Genomic DNA, 18,145 nt, shown 5'->3' with positions numbered 1-18,145 from the left:
CAAACTTTCAAATGAAATTCTGTTTTGTATGCTCGAGCAGCTCATGTTTCAACTAGGGTTGTCTGTATCTTCCGTGCAAGGTGGGTTATTCTCAAGAGGAGTGGACTCCGCTCCTCATTCACGAGAAAATGGCTGGTAACCGGGATGCCCAGTCCCATGATCAAAAAGATCAAAGCAAATCAAAATAATTAAAACAAAACTCCCCCAGGGTTGTTGCTAGTTGGAGGCACTCGTTGTTTCGAGCAAGTCATGGATTGATGCTTGTTGGTGGTGGGGGAGTATAAACTTGTACCATTCTGTTTGGGAACCGCCTATAATGTATGTAGCATGGAAGATATCACCATCTCATAGTTGTTGCGTTGACAGTGAAAGTATAGCGCTCAAAATTTTATTCATCTCTATTTTAAAATCGAGCTCTGGCAGCTCTACAAATCCCTGCTTCCCTCTGTGAAGGGCCTATCTATTTACTTTTATGTTGAGTCATCACCCTCTTATTAAAAAGCACCCGCTGGAGAGCACACTGTCATTTGCATGCATTACTATTAGTTTATATTGGGTATGACTTGATTGGATCTCTTTTACCATGAATTACAATGTTTAGTCAGCCCTTGATCTTTAAAGGTGCTCTGCATTTATGTTTTGCGGTCTCAGAAAGGGCTAGCGAGATACCATTTTGTCATATCATATCATGATTGTTTTGAGAAAGTGTTGTCATCCGAGTTTTATTATTATTCCTCGCTAGCTGATTATGCTATTGACATGAGTAAATATGGGACCTAAGTGTTATTGTGAATATGGTTAGTTCATAATCTTTGCTGAAAACTCACATATTTACAACAACAAGAGCAAACAGAGTTTGTAAAAGTTTTTCTTTATCACTTTTAGTTTATCAACTGAATTGCTTGAGGAGAAGTAAAGGTTTTAGCTTGGGGGAGTTGATACGTCTCCAACGTATCTACTTTTCCAAACACTTTTGCCCTTGTTTTGGACTCTAATTTGCATGATTAGAATGAAACTAACCCGGACAGGCGTTGTTTTCAGCAGAGCTGCCATGGTGTTGTTTATTGTGCAGAAAAAAAGTTCTCGGAATGACCTGAAAATCCACGGACATAACTTTGGAAAATATAAAAAATACTGGCGAAAGAATCAAGGTCAAGGGCCCACACCCTGTCCACGAGGGTGGGGGCGCGCCCCCTCCCCCTAGGCGCGCCCCCTATCTCATGGGCCCCCTGATGCTCCACCGACCTCAAATCCAACTCTATACATTCTGTTTTGTGGAGAAAAAAATCGGAGAGAAAGTTTCATCGCGTTTTACGATACTGAGCCGCCGGCAAGCCCTAATATCTCTCGGGAGGGCTGATCTAGAGTCCGTTTGGGGCTCCGGAGAGGGGGATCAGTCGCCGTCGTCATCATCAACCATCCTCCATCACCAATTTCATGATGCTCACGGCCGTGCATGAGTAATTCCATCGTAGGCTTGTTGGACGGTGATGGGTTGGATGAGATTTACCATGTAATCAAGTTAGTTTTGTTAGGGTTTGATCCCTAGTATCCACTATGTTCTGAGATTGATGTTGCTATGACTTTTCTATGCTTAATGCTTGTCACTAGGGCCCGAGTGCCATGATTTCAGATCTGAACCTATTATGTCATGGACACCCGGATATTTTCCTCGCCCTTTCTTCTACCACGGTTTTTTCCGTCGTGGACGGCCCAAAGAATGTCATGCAGCTACGTCTCCGGCCCACCCAGGACGAAAAGCCCATTTTCTATCATGATATTTTGTTATAGAAGTAGGAGTCCACCACATCTATGATGATACCGGGTTTTGTCACAATTGTCATCATAGAAGTGTCATAAGTATGATAGAATTTTTTTCGTTCGGCCTAAAATGTCACCGATGTGTCTTTTTTGTAGTGTGCACCGGTAACTTCATCATCACCATCACCACGCCATCATGCTGACGAAACTCTCCCTCAGCCTCAACTGGATCAAGAGTACGAGGGACGTCCCCAACCTGAACGCGTGCTGATCGCGGAGGTGCCGTACGTTCGGTGCTAAGATCGGTCGGATCGTGAAGACGTACGACTACATCAACCGCGTTGTCATGACACTTCCACTTTTGGTCTATGAGGGTACGTGGACACACTCTCCCCTCTCGTTGCTATGCATCACCTAGATAGATCTTGCGTGATCATAGGAACTTTTTTGAAATTAGCGCGTTCCCCAACAGGAGGACACTGAGGTGTCCTCCCAAAGACCATCTCTTGGCCGGGGAGGGGTGGATGAGACCGTCTAGAAACTGCCCGAGGACAACACCTCGGACGTTGTAGAGCGAGGCACGGTGACCCCCATGACCACCAAGGTTGGGGGATTTCAACAGTTCGGGCCTCCATCAAACACCGTTCAGGAGCCTAGCACGGCTCTGGGTTCGAACCAACATCCCGCTTCGAAAGAGGAGGGAGGAGTAGGAGCTTCGTCGGCGGCCTCTGTCAATCCGGAGGCCGCTGATACTATGCGGGAGGCACTAGAACGTGCCTCCATCATAGAGGAACACCACACCCTTATGCGGCTATGGAGAAGGTCCAGTCCGTGAAGAGCGGACCGACTGAAGCTTTCCACAGCCTACTCACAGGCTTCGAGGTAAGCGGTGTAATATTCTTCATGAGTATTATGTATGTATATGTGTGAGGCTAAGCCCATGTGTAGACAGTAGCCCCTGAGACTCTGTCCGGATTAGAACAATCAGAGCAAAGGATCTTCAACAAGTATATAATGCACTTTATTTGGTATTTGACAGGCTTCGAAGCTGGCGGCTACTGCCCAGGCCGCAGAAATTGCCGAGCTCAATCGGAAGCTTCGGCTATCCGATGTGGAACTCGACCGTACCAACAAGCGATTCAATGAAACCCAAGGTATGCGGTATTTCAGTATATCCGAAAATTATATTCGTGTGTAGTCGTTTTGAAACTTACTAAGAATGTTATGAACATACGCGCAGTTGGTGCAGCCGACGTCAAGTCCCTCAAGAGTGCCCTTGCCAAAGCCAGGAAGGAGGCAGAGGCAAGCAAGTTGGCCGCGGACAAAGTAGCCAAGGCTCTATAGGAAGAGAAAACTACCCGCCGAAAACACGAGGCACATGTGGGGGGAAGTAGAACAAGAGCTCAAGGACGCCATCGCAAGGTGCAAGTCCTTGGAGCAGAAGAGTTCGGAGCAGGCCTTTGAACTCACCAAAGCTCTTGAGAACCTGAAGGAGGCCTGGGTTGATGCCGAGGGTGCTCGCCAGGAGATACAAGAGGCGAAGCAGATTGCGGCTGGTAAGGCCTTTATCATGCAGAGTAGATATAGTAGTAAGAGATATATTTTACTAACTAGAGTTTAGAGTTCTCCTGGCGCCTTTGCTGATCTACCGAGGAGTATTGCGGATGCCGCCGCATTCTTCCAAGCCGAAGAGGGGAGCTCGACGGAGAAGTTGTTCTGGTCGTAGTACCTTGCGCCGGAACATCCCGTGGCCCTAAGCAACTAGCTGAAGCCGGTGTCCGAGATGCACAGGGTGTCCGGACTGGCCATGATGGATGTTATAGTCCGCTTGTGGCCGGACAACTCCATCCCTAATAGTCACTTCGGACTCGTGAAAAGGCTAGTGGAGGCACTTCCTCGGATCAATGCCCTCAAGCGGTTGTCCAGCATTGAAGGTGCCTGGATGGCCTTTGCCTGTGTCAAGGTGCAGTGGGCAAAGATGAAGGCCACCGAAATTGCTACCACAGGGCCACCTGAAGGCAAAGAGCACTGGCGATCGGAGATGTACTTTGACGAGGTCGTCGAGGGAGCCCGTATTGTGGAGGGCCAGTGTTCGAAGGACGTCAACTTTGAGTAATTGAGTCAGGTTTGTAAGAGTCATGTAATGAACTCATGGTGTATGATAGCTATGATTATGCTTTATTATTAGTTTATCCTCCTATTTGGGCCGTTTATGTGTCTAAAAGTTTACCAGTCGTCGGCTTCAGCCCCCACATAAATATTACATGGGTGTTCAGGAACGCAGGACATCACTTAATCCAACGTCTTGGTCCAATGTAGGAGGCATCTTGCGGAGTGAACTAGGCAATCAGACTATGCGGCTTTAGTACTTTCACTTAGCCATAAGAGTCCGGTGGTGGCGCTAAGTACTAGCCCCTCGTTGCATGAACGACAATCCAGAGTGCGGCGCCTTTGCAACTTGGCTGGTCGAAAACCCAGCCCCTCGTATAATACGACATAAATTGCGAACGACTCATAGTATAACACCAAGTCACCGGATCGCTGACCCACTCTCTCTCATCATGACAGTCAGTTTTTGGCTTTCTCTACTAAGGTACTTGACTGGACGAACCAGAAATACAATCACAGTAGTTCTCCCTTTCCTACCTTAGCCAAACTTGCGGAACGTAAGGTGGCAAACACAGGAGGCAGGCAACCCAACTATAGACCGAAGACATGATTCGGAGCTGATGCATACAATGCAATATCTAGGACGCCGAAGAGTTCCCTATGGGTGTTCGGACTACAAGAATTTTGCAGGGCCAAATACAACCCCTGGTATGAAGACAATGTCAAGCCACGGCTGTCAGTCAAACGTAAGGAAGAGCGCAGATGACAAGGAAAAAGACCAAAAACCCAATCAAAAAGGTGATAATCATTTGTGCCCTTTAAATCTTTATTGATATGTCGATGACACACAATGTCGTTCAATATTAAGGTCATATTACATGCCCAAAGAAAAAAGGAAAGATTTTACATAAGGGAAAGTCTAACACAGGGCCTAAAAATCATAGTTCGGAAAAAAAACTCCAATGATGCCCTGCTGCACGTGTGCGCCTTTTCTCCTTAGTAGTGAGTCCTTTGAGAGGAGTATTTGATGGTTCGAAACATGCCAGCCTTAAAAGGATCTCTTGCGACAACCATCCTACAAGTAGGGCTCTCGTCGAACCTGCGTTAAAAGGATAAGGATATATGCGGTCCAATTATGGTCAAACCGTGTAGTGGACCCATTCCTCAATGTGCCTCCGGCGCTGCCCAAGGTATTTTTAATGCGTAATTATGTACGCGCCGTACCTAAGCCGCCACCTGGTGGGGCGATCAGCGGAGGCGAACCTACTAATCAAGGTTCGGATCTGTTGACTTATCGCTATTATGCGCGGACCGGACTCGTTTGAATACGTCGTTGGCTTTATTGGCCAGTGAACTATTCAGCTTGATAATGCCGCGATATACGTCGGCTGCAAGTGCCATGGTGTGCTATTTAGTACGGAGTGAGCGCTCCATATTACCATTGACAGTAATAATGTCACAAGGTCCAGGTATTTTGGGCCACAAATAATCGTAGTGCGGGACTGCATTAAAGCAGTCAAAAGCAGTTTGTCCGAGCAGTGCATGATTGCCACTGCGGACATGGACAATGTCGAAGATTAACTCATTGCTGCGAAAGTTATCTGGGAGCCGAATACTACCTCCAATGTGATTGAGCCCGTACAACGGGCCTCCACTCCTGGTATCACACCTTTAGAGGTAGTGTTACTAGGCTTGATTCGTGATGGGTCGATCCACATCTTACGGATAGTATCTTGATAGATGAGGTTGAGACTGCTTCCTCGGTCCATAAGGACTGTAGTGAGGTGGTATCCATCGATGATTGGACCAAGAACCAGGGTGGCCAAACCCCACTGACGGATACTGGTTGGGTGGTCTCTACGATCAAAGGTGATCGGACAGGCTGACCATGGGTTAAACTTGGGGGCGACAGGCTCTACGGCATAGACGTCGCATAGTGCGCGTTTGCGCTCCCTTTTGAGGATATGAGTGACATATATTGTGTTCACTATCTTCACCTCAGGGGGAAATTGCTTCTGACCTGCAGTGTTCGGCTGACGGGGCTCATCATCGTCTTCGGTTGGGGGCTCTTTTCCCTTATGTTTCGTATTTAACTTGCATGCCTATTTGAAAACCTAATAGTTACTCCTGGTATGTTTTGCAGGCTTATCAGATGTACCATGAATCTGACAGGGCCTCTCGAGGATTTTGTCTAAGCTGGATGGCCCATCTTTGCTGCCTTTGAAAGGTTTCTTCCGCTGACCGGTCTTAGGACCGCTGAATCCGGCATTGACTGTCGTATCGTCTGCGTCGTCGTTGTTGTTATTCCGACATTTGTTTTTATTGCGGTGAGGTTTACCGTTGCCGTCCCGCACTTCAGAGGTGTCGCGGTCGCCCGAGTTGTTGCTTCTACGAGCCAACCAGCTGTCTTCGCCGCACAGAAGCGGGTCATGAGTGTCGTTAAGGCTGCCATGGTCTTCAGCTTTTCCTTCCCTAGGTGTCGGGCGAGCCATTCGTCACGGATGCTGTGCTGAAAAGCCGCTAAGGCTTCGGCGTCCGGACAGTCTACAATCTGGTTCTTTTTAGTTAAGAACCGATTCCAAAGCTTGCGAGCTGATTCGCCAGGCTACTGGATTATGTGACTCAAGTCATCAGCATCTAGAGGCCGGACATATGTGCCCTGAAAGTTGGCCCTAAAAGCATCTTCCAAGTCTTCCCAGGTTCCAATGGAGTTTTCTAGGAGGCTATTTAGCTAGTGCCATGCTGGGCCTTTCAGCTTTAGAGGAAGATATTTAATGGCATGGAGATCATCTCCTCGAGCCACATGAATGTGGAGAAGAAAATATTCGATCTAGACGGCCAGATCTTTCGTTCCATCGTACTATTTGTTGTTTATGGGTTTAAACCCTTATGGAAATTGATGTTCCATGACCTCATCGGTGAAGCAAAGGGGGTGTGTGGCCCCTCTTATTGTGCAATATCGCGGCGGAGATCGGCTGACATTTGAGTTCGGTTCTGACCCCAAATATAGTAACGATCATCATGCCGGGCTTCATAGCCATTATCTCGCGCTGGGGCATGGCCCCTTGATCCATAGATTGATCTACTCTGACTAGCTTTATTGGCTAGGTCACGTTGCAACTCATACATGTATCCTGCCGGTGCCGTCTCCCTGCCTCTTCAGCGAGGGGGTGCGGGTTTGTGTTCGGCTTGATATGCTATTTTATCTCATCCACGTGGTGGTCGGTCTGGTTGATCTACCTAATTATATTTTGACGGTATTGGTTCAAGGACTTCATCGTCGAATTGAGGCAGCAGCTTGCGCCTAGGGTAACTTTTGACAGGTCGCTCTTGGTCGTATTCCTCAGCGTTCAGGACCTTACTCCACCTTTCATTCAGTGTGTATTGTTCTTCTTTAAGTTGTTGTTGCTTCTTCTTCGGCGCCGGGCAGTAGCAATGAGCTGCCGCTCAAAGCTTTCTTAGTCGAGGGGTTCTTCTGGGACAATGAAGTCTTCTTCACCAAGGCTAACCTCCTCTTAGGATTCTGGCATGTAGGTGCCGTCCTCCGCATATTCATTGCTAGCTTGTCCGAGGTTCTGTTCACCCTCTTCCCTTTCATCATGTTCGTACATGGGCTCGATGGGGTATTCAGGATCTTCGACATCGTCCGTAGTGTCGTTGTCTTGGGTGCCGGTATTACTATCCTTCGCCCGACGTGATTGTGAGCAGCGCCGCTGTCGTCGGCGCTTTGGTGGTTTATCGATGGGTTTGTCCTCATCTAGGCTCGGGTTATCCTCGTCGTTCTTCGGAGTGCCCACCATGTACACATCGTAGGTTGAGGTGGCCGTCCAACGCCCGTAACAGGTGGGACCTGGTTGGTTCAGTGTCGGCATCGTCGTGCATGCCATCGATGTCTTTGGACGCATATTCCAACATGTCGGTTAAGTCTTCGACAGTGGCTATCAAGTGGGTCGTGGGTGGGGCATAAAATTCCACGCTCTCAGCCCCCAGTCCAAGATGGGTACAGTTCAGAGGTAAGGCCTCCGTGATGGTGAGAGACTACATCAGTCCCAACGCTTCGTCTAAGAGTGGAAGTGGGACCGAAAACTGTCGATCCACCGAGCTGAGTTCGGCATGGGACGCCTGATCGGGCCCGCTGAGTGCAGACCTCGGTAGTTTGGGATGGTTGCCCAGAGCCAAGTCTAAGATTGCATCTGGGTCTTCGGTTGGGAGTTCGAAAAGTGGAAGAAGTCCGGTGGGGCTCGTGCTCCCGTCTTCGGACAATAAGACCTGCCCCGGAGCTAAGGCCAAGGTAGGTGTTGATGTCGGTCCCTGGACGGGATCTGACAGGGGATCCGAAGAGTCTTCTCGGCAAGGACAGAGAGTGGCGGACGAGGCCGCGCACCCGTCGAAGACTAGGTCTCCTGGTATGTCAGCGACATAATTCAGATTTCTGAACCTGGTCTGGTGGCTGGGGCCGTAACTATCGACCTGCTCGCAGCGGCCGATTGAGTTGGCACGAAGCACAAAGCCACCAAACACAAAAACCTCTCCAGGAAGAAAGGTCTCCCTGGACGCTGTGTCATTGTTGACGAAGAGGTGAGCCATTGATCCTTCTGTCGACGATACATTGTAGCTCTCAATGAAAGCACCAATGTCGGTGTCAAAACCGGCAGATCATGGGTATGGGGGCCCAAGTTGTGCATCTGAGGATCAATGGTAACTATGGAGAAGGTGCACAGTGTTTACCCAGGTTCGGGCCCTCTTAATGGAGGTAAAACCCTACTCCTGCTTGATTATATTCGAGGGTATACGGGTTACAAGAGTTGATGTACCTCGAGATCGATTCGGCTAACCCTAGATAACTAGCCTTGCAATGTTGTGATCCTACCTCTGATCTAACCCTCCGGTTTGTATAGACACCAGAGGGGCTTAGGGTTGTACAAAGTTGGTTTTACAGAAAGGAATAACATATCCGGACACCTATACTTGCCATCCACGCATGTGAGAGTCCCCACCGGACACGAGAGATAATCTTCTATATTTATCTTGATGGCCCATTAGTCCGGCCCACATCAATAGACCGGACGCCCGATGACCCCCTAGTGCAGGACTCCCATAGCATCCACCTGGCTTTGAAAACCCGCAGTTTCCTAACAAAGTTTTTAGGTTGAAAACGGCTCTCTATTGGATGATGCAAGCCCCTCGAGCTTGGTATAACACCTTGAAGAGGTTTTTGCTCGAAAAAGAGTTCAAGCTAGGATCCGTTGATTCCACTCTGTTCACCCGTGCTATTGATGGTGATCTATTTGTGTGTCAAATTTATGTGGATGATATTATTTTCAGATGTACTAACAATGCTTGCAGTTTGGAGTTCAGGTGAATGATGTCTGAGAAATATCAAATATCTATGATGAGTGAACTTAAGTTCTTTCTCGGACTACAAATACGTCGACAAGACAATGGAATTTTCATAGCTTAGGAGAAATATCTGAGATACTATCTAAAGAACTTCAAAATGCAAGATTGCAAACTAAAGGGCTACAAAACTCCAACGCCCATGAATGGTCAGTTGGACGCAGATGGGTATGGTAAAGAATACGATCAAAAAACTTATCATTTGGTGATTGGTTCTTTACTCTATCTATGTGAATCCAGACCTGATATTATATTGAGTGTTTGTATGTTTGCTCATTTTCAAGCTGCATCGAAAGAACTACATCACTAAGCGGTCAAGCGCATTCTGATATATTTGGCTCACACCCCCACCTAAGGTTTATGGTATCCTAAGGGAGCACGGTTTGATCTCAGTGGATATTCAGACTCAGATTGGGCAGGTGACTAGGTTTGACATGAAACCTACTTCGGGGACATGCCATCTCCTCGGTAGATTTTTTGTATGTTTATCATCGAGGAAGCAGAATTGTCTATCTCTCTCTCTATGGTTGAGCTGAATATATTGCTGTTGGCGCGTGCTGCACTTAATTGTTGTGGATGAATCAGACTCTGAAGGATTAGGGAATGAAGGTCAAGAAGATCCCTCTATTCTACGATAATGAGAGTGCGATCAAACTTGCACACAATCCTGTGCAACACTCTCCCACCAAGCATATTGCGATCAGACATCATTTCATTCATGATCATGTTGCTCAAGAGGATATTGTTGTCAATCACATCAACATAGAAGACAATCTTGCTGATATCTTCACCAAGCCTCGGTGTGAGCTAACTATCATAGATTTCACAAACGTGCAGTAAGCTGGACTTGGCACCCGTACCATCACTTCCACATCTTAGAAGAAATAGGTGCACAACACTCGAACAGTTTGAAAATTTCAACAAAGTAAAATTTTCTTTCTGAGAGTGAATACATTAAAGAATAACTAGACTAACCGGGTGCCATGATAATTATGCGACGTTCGGGGTCATAAAGTTCTTATATGGTGGGTCACGCCAGCACAATTTTCTTTTGTTAAGTTGACTTCCAGTTGAAGTATTTTGTGTTAGTCCCAATGTATTTCACTCATTGCTTTTCTGTCGGGTGTTTGTGTTTCCTTGTCTGAGTGAAATACCTAGGACCCTGTTTTCCCTCTATTCTATCTCTTACAGTCTATGTTGTTCCGTTATGAATGCTCAAATTTTATCTGACAATGAAACTTTATCTGGTGGCGTTGACCATGTTAAATGTTTGTTCCGAACATTAATTCATTTTACCGAAAGCCATCCAAAATTTGGGGTTTCCCGCCCAAGTCAGGACCATGATCTTTATTTTCTGACGGTTGCCACATGCTCCTCATCAACTACATGTTTATCTTGTCTGTTGAATCACAATAGTCCTTTGACTTTGGCCATCTAATCTGCTTCACAGGTTGTGGTTATTCCTCCTCGCATATAAATACTGCATTGCTATCTTTCCCAAATTCACTTCGCCTCTTTGCCAACGTCCCGTTCCAAACCCTACCGCACTGCTCCACCTTGAGCTCGACGCCGTTGATCATCTTCACCACTTTGCTGCAGGAAATAGGCTTCCCTAATCATTCCCCGCCGCCGTAGTCATTCCCTGCCGCCGCGGATCATCTTCCTCCCTGCACTGCCGTAGCTGCTGCACATCACTGAGTTAGGTTATGTGTAGTGCAAACTCGTTCTTCGATTCATCCTATTCGAGTTCATCAGCGGTTGAAATAATATGTTTTTACCACAATTCTTAGATCTCTATTGATAGGTAACTTGTGCGGATGCGGTCTGTAGAAGTCCCTTGCATCTGAAAATTTTCAGATCTAGGGTTTGTGTTATGTCTTGTGTGAACGGAATGCTTAGCACGTTAACTCATATATTCTTCGAGCCTACTAGTTCGTTCTACACATTTCCTTCATCTGAAATATTTCTCAAAGTCTGCATCTAATTCCTCTTCAGAACATTTTTCTATCTCAAACACTTCACTTGGAGCATTCGTAAACCTATCCCATCTTCCCTCGCATCTATTCTTATTCATAGGTAAATGCAGTCAGTTGAGGATTCGGCTCGACTAGTGAGCATGGCTACCGAAGATGATGTTGTTTTGTGCACGACTGATGAATCAAAAGCTCTGAATGCTAAGGTTCCAACAATTGGCCCAACATCCAATAAGCACAAGAGAACCGAGCAAAATGCCAACGAGCAAGAAAATAATGCTTCAAACAAGAAGAAGAGTGACATACAAGCAATGACAAACACAACTGAATATATCTCCCATGATAATTATAACATTGTTCGAGGAGAATCAAAGCAGTAGAGAGATAAGCGTCTGCAATGGATTCAATGACATTGGGTGCACAAACGGTTCAATTATGAATTTGTTCATCCTCAGTTTGCTCAGAACTTTGCATTTCATCCACCATGGGGCGACTTCCGGGAAATTTATCTCATCAAACCAAGTGATCCCCAGGAGAGACCGCTGCCTCCACCAAATGCTCACGAGTCTTCTCTTCGCACACCCAAATCTTATCCAGATGAACTTGCTAAGCTTCAACGAAATTCCATCAAGTGGGCTAAGAGGGATGAAAAGAAAATGGCTCGCGAAGAGGAAAACCGTCGCCTTATCAAGGATGATGTAGAGAAGAAAATGGATGAAGGTGAATCTGAAGGTCACTCTAACACAAGAATGATTGCAATGCTGCTGCTTCAAAGCGAAAGGGTACACCAAAGAAGAGAACAGCTAAGTTAGCTGATAATGTTGCCACAAGTGGTTCTTTGGATGACGATGATCCTCCACTCACACATGAAGAAGTTGATGCTGCCTCCAGTGAGCAAGTGAATATCACTACTTCAACAGTGCTGCCTGATCTTCGGGTCCATATGGTTCCTGTTGCACCACCGAAGATGATCACTGCAAGGAAAACTCCACCTACCACTGTCATAATGAAAAGAGCATGTGAATACAACTCCTCATTCAGATGCTATCAATTTGAAAGATTTGGTACTTGATGCCCCTGTAGTACAACAAATCCAGGTGAATGGATCCCCAAGCCTGAATTGAAGAAAATAAAGGTGCCTACTACCGAGCAAAATGCTCCTCAAGCTATTACTCCTAAGGAGAAGGCTACTAAGTCTGCTCCTCCATTGATTCAGCCGTTGGCTTCTAAACCTCTTTACAAGAAAGTTCCAGTAGAAACTGCTCCAGTTGCACAGCCTATGGCTCCTCACTACTATACTCATGTGCTCATCCTGGAATAGCCTGATAAGTTTGTGGACAATCCATTCAATGGTGATGTGGCCTCTCTACCTATCCCTCCTGAAGTTATTATACATACCACTTTAGTTGTTCAATAAATGAGAGAAGATGCAGTTGAGATCAACACTCTTTCTACCAAACTAAATGACCCTAATGGTCGAATGAAAACTGCCTCTTCAATATTTGTCATTAAAGCACTCGAAGATTCATACAAGGACATCAATCGTGACATGACTCTGCTCCGCAACAGAAGGCTGTGTTTTCACTCGGACCTCGATGAAATTGTTTTCAAGATCCGTGATGAGCATTAAGCAAAGGTTACTGGCTACAATGATCTCGTCAAAGTCCACATTGATCAAGTTGCTCGGCAAAAGAAGAAGCAAAGAAAGAAGATTGCAAAGAAAAATGGGCCTCATGCTACGATAGAGAAGTCACTAGAATGTCCCGAAGCACAGTCTGAGAAAGAATTATATCTTCACACTCCCCTTTCAAAGTCTCATATGCTCCTCCCTCGCCAAGGCCAACTGAATCAGTGCCTGTGGCCTCCCCTATTCAAGGTGATATTCCTGCCTAGCAAAATATTTCTGAGGAAGGAGAAATCCCTCACTCAGAGTCTCAAGATTCTCCGTCTCATGAAACACCAACTATCTCAGCCACCCCAACTATTCAGCAATAATAGATTCTAGTTGAAGAACCTCAACCTCCTCTAGTGCTTGATTCGGCTTCAGTGCCTAAAGTGACAGAATCTGCTCAAAGGTGTTCTGCCTCTGTAGCTCCCACTATTGTGCCACCCACTCCATCTCACATTAAGTTACCTGTCGACACAACGACAAGAATGCAAGATGTTGGTCCCTCCAAACAAAAATCAGTTTCTGCTTGCTGATACGTCTCCAACGTATCTATAATTTTTTATTGTTCCATGCTATTATAGTATCTGTTTTGGATGTTTTATATGCATTAATGTGCTATTTTATATAATTTTTGGGACTAACTTATTAACCTAGAGCCCAGTGCCAGTTTTTGTTTTTCCTTGTTTTTGAGTTTTATAGAAAAGGAATACTAAACGGAGTCCAAACGGAATAAAACTTTCACGATGATTTTTCCTGGACCAAAAGGTACACGTAGGACTTGGAGAGGAAGGCAGAAGAGTCCCAAGGGCTCCACAAGCCCTCTGAGTGTGCCCTATGGGGGCGCGCTCCCCTGGCTTGTGGGCCCCCAGGAGTCCTCCAATCCTAATCTTTGGCCTATAAATTCAGAAATATTCCCAAACGACCAGAAGCGTGCACCAAAATACTTTTCTGTCCCCATGAGATCCCATCTTGGGGCCTTTTCCGGCATCCTACCAGAGGGGGATTCGATCATGGAGGGTTCTACATCAACTCTATTGCCCTTCTGATGAAGCGTGAGTAGTTTACCGCAGACCTACAGGTCGATAGCTAGTATCTAGATGGCTTCTTCTCTCTCTTTGATCCTCAATACCATGTTCTCCTCGTTGTTCTTAGAGACCTATCCGATGTAATATTCTTTTGCAGTGTGTGTGTTGAGATCCGATGAATTGTGGATTTATGATCAGTTTGTCTACGAATATCCTTTTAAATCATCTCTGAATTCTTATATGCATGATTTGATATCTTTGTATTTCTCTTCGAATTATCGGTTTGGTTTGGCCATCTAGATTGGTTCTTCTTGCAATGGGAGAGGTGCTTTGTTTTGGGTTGAATCTTGCCGTGTCCTCACCCAGTGACAAAGTAGGGTTAGCGAGGCATGTATTGTATTGTTGCCATCAAGGGTAAAAATATGTGGTTTTCATCATATTGCTTGAGTTTATTCCCCTACATCATGTCATATTAGTTAAGGCATTACTCCTTTATTATGAACTTAATACTCTAGATGCATGCTGGATAGCGGTCGATGTTTGGAGTAATAGTAGTAGATGCAGGCAGGAGTCGGTCTACTTGACACGGATGTGATTCCTATATTCATAATCACTGCCTTGGATATCATCATAACTTTGCTCTTTTCTATCAATTGCCCGACAGTAATTTGTTCACCCATCGTATTATTTGCCTTCAAGAGAGAAGCGTCTAGTGAAACCTATGGCCCCCGGGTCTATTTTCCATCATATATTTTCAGATCTATAAACCAAAAAACCCCAAAAATACCTTGCTGCAATTTATTTACTTTTATTTTATTTTATGTTTTAGTAAGATTTTATATCTATCTCTATCAGATCTCATCCTTGCTTGTGCCTTGAAGGGATTGACAACCCCTTTATCGCATTGGGTGCATGTGTTTCATTGTTTGTGTAGGTGCATAGATTGGAGAATTGCGTGTATCTCCTACTGGATTGATACCTTGGTTCTTAACTGAGGGAAATACTTATCCCTACTTTGCTGCATCACCTTTTCCTTTTCAAGGGAAAAACCAATGCAGGCTCAAGAAGTAGCGGGAATAATTTACGGCGCTGTTGCCGGGCAGATCTACATAAAGCCTACCAAGTATGCACCGTAAACTCTCATCTCTTTCATTACATTATTTGCCATTTGCCTCTCGTTTTTCTCACCCCCACTTCTAAAATGATATCATAAAAACACAAAATGATTTGCCTTTTGATTCTCCCTTCTCCCGTTTGTCTTCTCGTTTGCTTTTTGTTTGCTCGTGTACTAGATTGCTTGCTTTGTCATGATGTGTCAAGAAAATACCAAGTTGTGTGACTTATCCAATACTAATGATTTTATTAGTACTCCGATTGCTCCCGCCACTAGTGCGGAATCTTATGAAATACTGCTGCTTTGCTGAATCTTTTTATGAAAGATCAATTTTCTGGCCTTCCTAGTGAAGATGTCACATCCCATCTAAATACTTTCGTTGAGTTGTGTGCTATGAAAAATAAGAAAGATTTGGATAATGATATTGTTAAATTGAAGCTATTTCTGTTCACACTACGAGATCGTGCTGAAACTTGGTTTTCATCTTTACCGAAAAATAGTATTGATTCATGGAATAAGGGTAAAGATGCTTTTAGTTCCAAGTATTTTCCTCCCGCTAAGATCATATCCCTAAGGCACGATATAATGAATTTTCAGCAACTTGATCATGAATATGTTGCACAATCTTGGGAGAGGATGAAATTGATGATAAGAAATTGCCCTACTCATGGTTTAAGTTTATGGATGATCATACAATTTTTTTATGCCGTATTGAATTTTGCATCTAGAGATCTTTTAAATTCGGTCGCGGGTGGTAATTTTATGAAAATCACATTAGGAGAAGCTACTAAACTCCAAGATAATATTATGGCTAATTACTCTCAACGGCATACCGAAAGATCTTCTACTAGTAAAAAAGTGCATGTGATTGAAGAAATTAATACTTTGAGTGGAAAGATGGATGAACTTGTGAAATTGTTTGCTAGTAAGAGTGATCCTATTGATCCTAGTTATATTCCTTTGTCTACTTTGAATTGAGAACAATAATGAATCTATGGATGTCAATTTTGTTGGTAGGAATAATTTTGGTAATAACGTGTATAGACGAAATTTCAACCCTAGGCCATTTCTTAGTAATTACACCAATAATTATGGTAATTACTACAACAATTCTTATGCAAATTATAATAATATGCCCTCTGATCTTGAGAACCATATTAAATAATTTATTAATTTGCAAAAAGTTTCCAATGCTATCGTTGAAGAAAAACTGCTCAAGATTGATGATTTGGCTACGAACGTTGATAGAATTTCTCTTGAGATTGATTCTTTGAAAAATAGATCTATGCCACCCAAGCATGATATTAATGAATCTATTAAGGCTATTAAAATTTCTATTGATGAGTGCAAAGAAAGAACCACTAGGATGCGTGCTAAGCAAGATTGGCTTGTTAAAGCGTGTTCTTCGATTCCTTGGGATAATGTTGACGAATATCTTAAAGTGATTGGTGTGACTCCCATTGAATCTTTGTTTTCTAATGCAAATCTTCATAAAGATGGGACTGGAGATGAGTTAAATTTAGCTAGAAGGCATCCCAATGATATGGAGTTTGTAGATCTTAATGCAAAAATTGATAAAAGTGGGATTGAAGAGGTCAAAACTTTAAGTAGCGATAAACCCACTCTTTTAGATTTCAAGGATTTTAATTATGATAATTGTTATTTCATAGATTGTATTTTCTTGTTGCAATCCATGTTGAATTCTCCTCATGCTTATAATCAAAATAAAGGTTTTGCTAAACATATCGTTGACGCTATGATGAATTTTTTTGAAGAAAAACTTGAGCTGGAAGTTTCTATCCCTAGAAAACTTTATTATGAGGAGGAACCTACTATTAAGATTAAAATTAAAGATTATGAGTGTCATGCTTTTTGTTATTTGGGTGCTAGTGTTTCCACAATTTCAAAAACTTTATGTGATGTGCTAGGCTTCCGTGAATTTGATGATTGTTCTTTAAATTTGCATTTCGCGGATTCCACTATTAAGAAACCTATGGGAAGAATTAATGATGTTCTTATTGTTGCAAATAGGAATTATGTGCCCATAGATTTTATTGTGCTTGATATACATTGCAATCCTACATGTCCTATTATTCTTGGTAGACATTTCCTTAGAACGATTGGTGCAATTATTGATATGAAAGAAGAAAACATTAGATTTCAATTTCCGTTAAAGAAGGTGTGACGCTCGGATAATTAGGCTACAGTAATTCCATGTTAATGACGCCTCATCACCACGGTTACTGTTGTTAAACTTACGTTGATCCAAAACTGATTCAAAATTCAAGTTTGAGTTAAAGGCAAACCAATTTTTTTTTCAAACAATAGAACTAAAATGTTCTAAATTTGTCAAATAATTCATAGGGAATTATGGTGGAGAAACCACACTGTTATAGTATGTCTAGATGCACTAAGATAATAGAAACAACATCAAAAAACAATTATTTAAATACCTTTTGAAATTAATAAAATATCAAACTAAATTATTTGAGGACTAGACTTTTTGTGATAGTGGACTAAGTTGAAATAATAATTTAGATGTGAAGTGTATATTTTATAAAAATAAAAATAATAGGAAACAAAAATAAAATATGAAAGAACATGGAAAAATAAATAAAAAGAAAATGTTGCAAAGAAAACAAAAAAAGAGAAAAGAAAATGGAAACAGCCCACCCCAGTCCCACTGGGCTTTGGCCCACTACTCCTTGCCAGCCCACCTAACCCCCTCATCCCTAACCTCTCACTACAGTAGGAGGGCAACCGTGCCGGACATCCCACGGCCATGGACACGTGCCAGCCATCCGCCACATCCCCGACGACCCACAAGACCCCCCCTGTGACCACTCTGCTAACCCTAGTGCCCCATTCCCCTCGCTCGCCCCTCCCCCTCTCAGATTTGCTCGCGCCCGAGACACAACCGTTGCCAGCTCGTTGATCCCGCGGCCCCTGACCTCCTCTTGTCGTGCCAAGGCGTCTAGGAGCTGCGCCACCTTCCCCTACTTCGACTACGAGCATCAGCTCAAGCTAGGAGCCCAAGCACTCGCCATCGGACGTCTTCCCCGTGTCCGGTCGCCGCTTCCTCGTCCCGGATCTCATC

The sequence above is a fragment of the Triticum dicoccoides genome, chromosome 1B (assembly GCF_002162155.2).
Source record: "Triticum dicoccoides isolate Atlit2015 ecotype Zavitan chromosome 1B, WEW_v2.0, whole genome shotgun sequence".
Lineage (NCBI taxonomy): Eukaryota > Viridiplantae > Streptophyta > Magnoliopsida > Poales > Poaceae > Triticum > Triticum dicoccoides.
The sequence above is the reverse complement of the archived record's forward strand: the minus strand, read 5'-3'. Positions refer to the sequence as shown.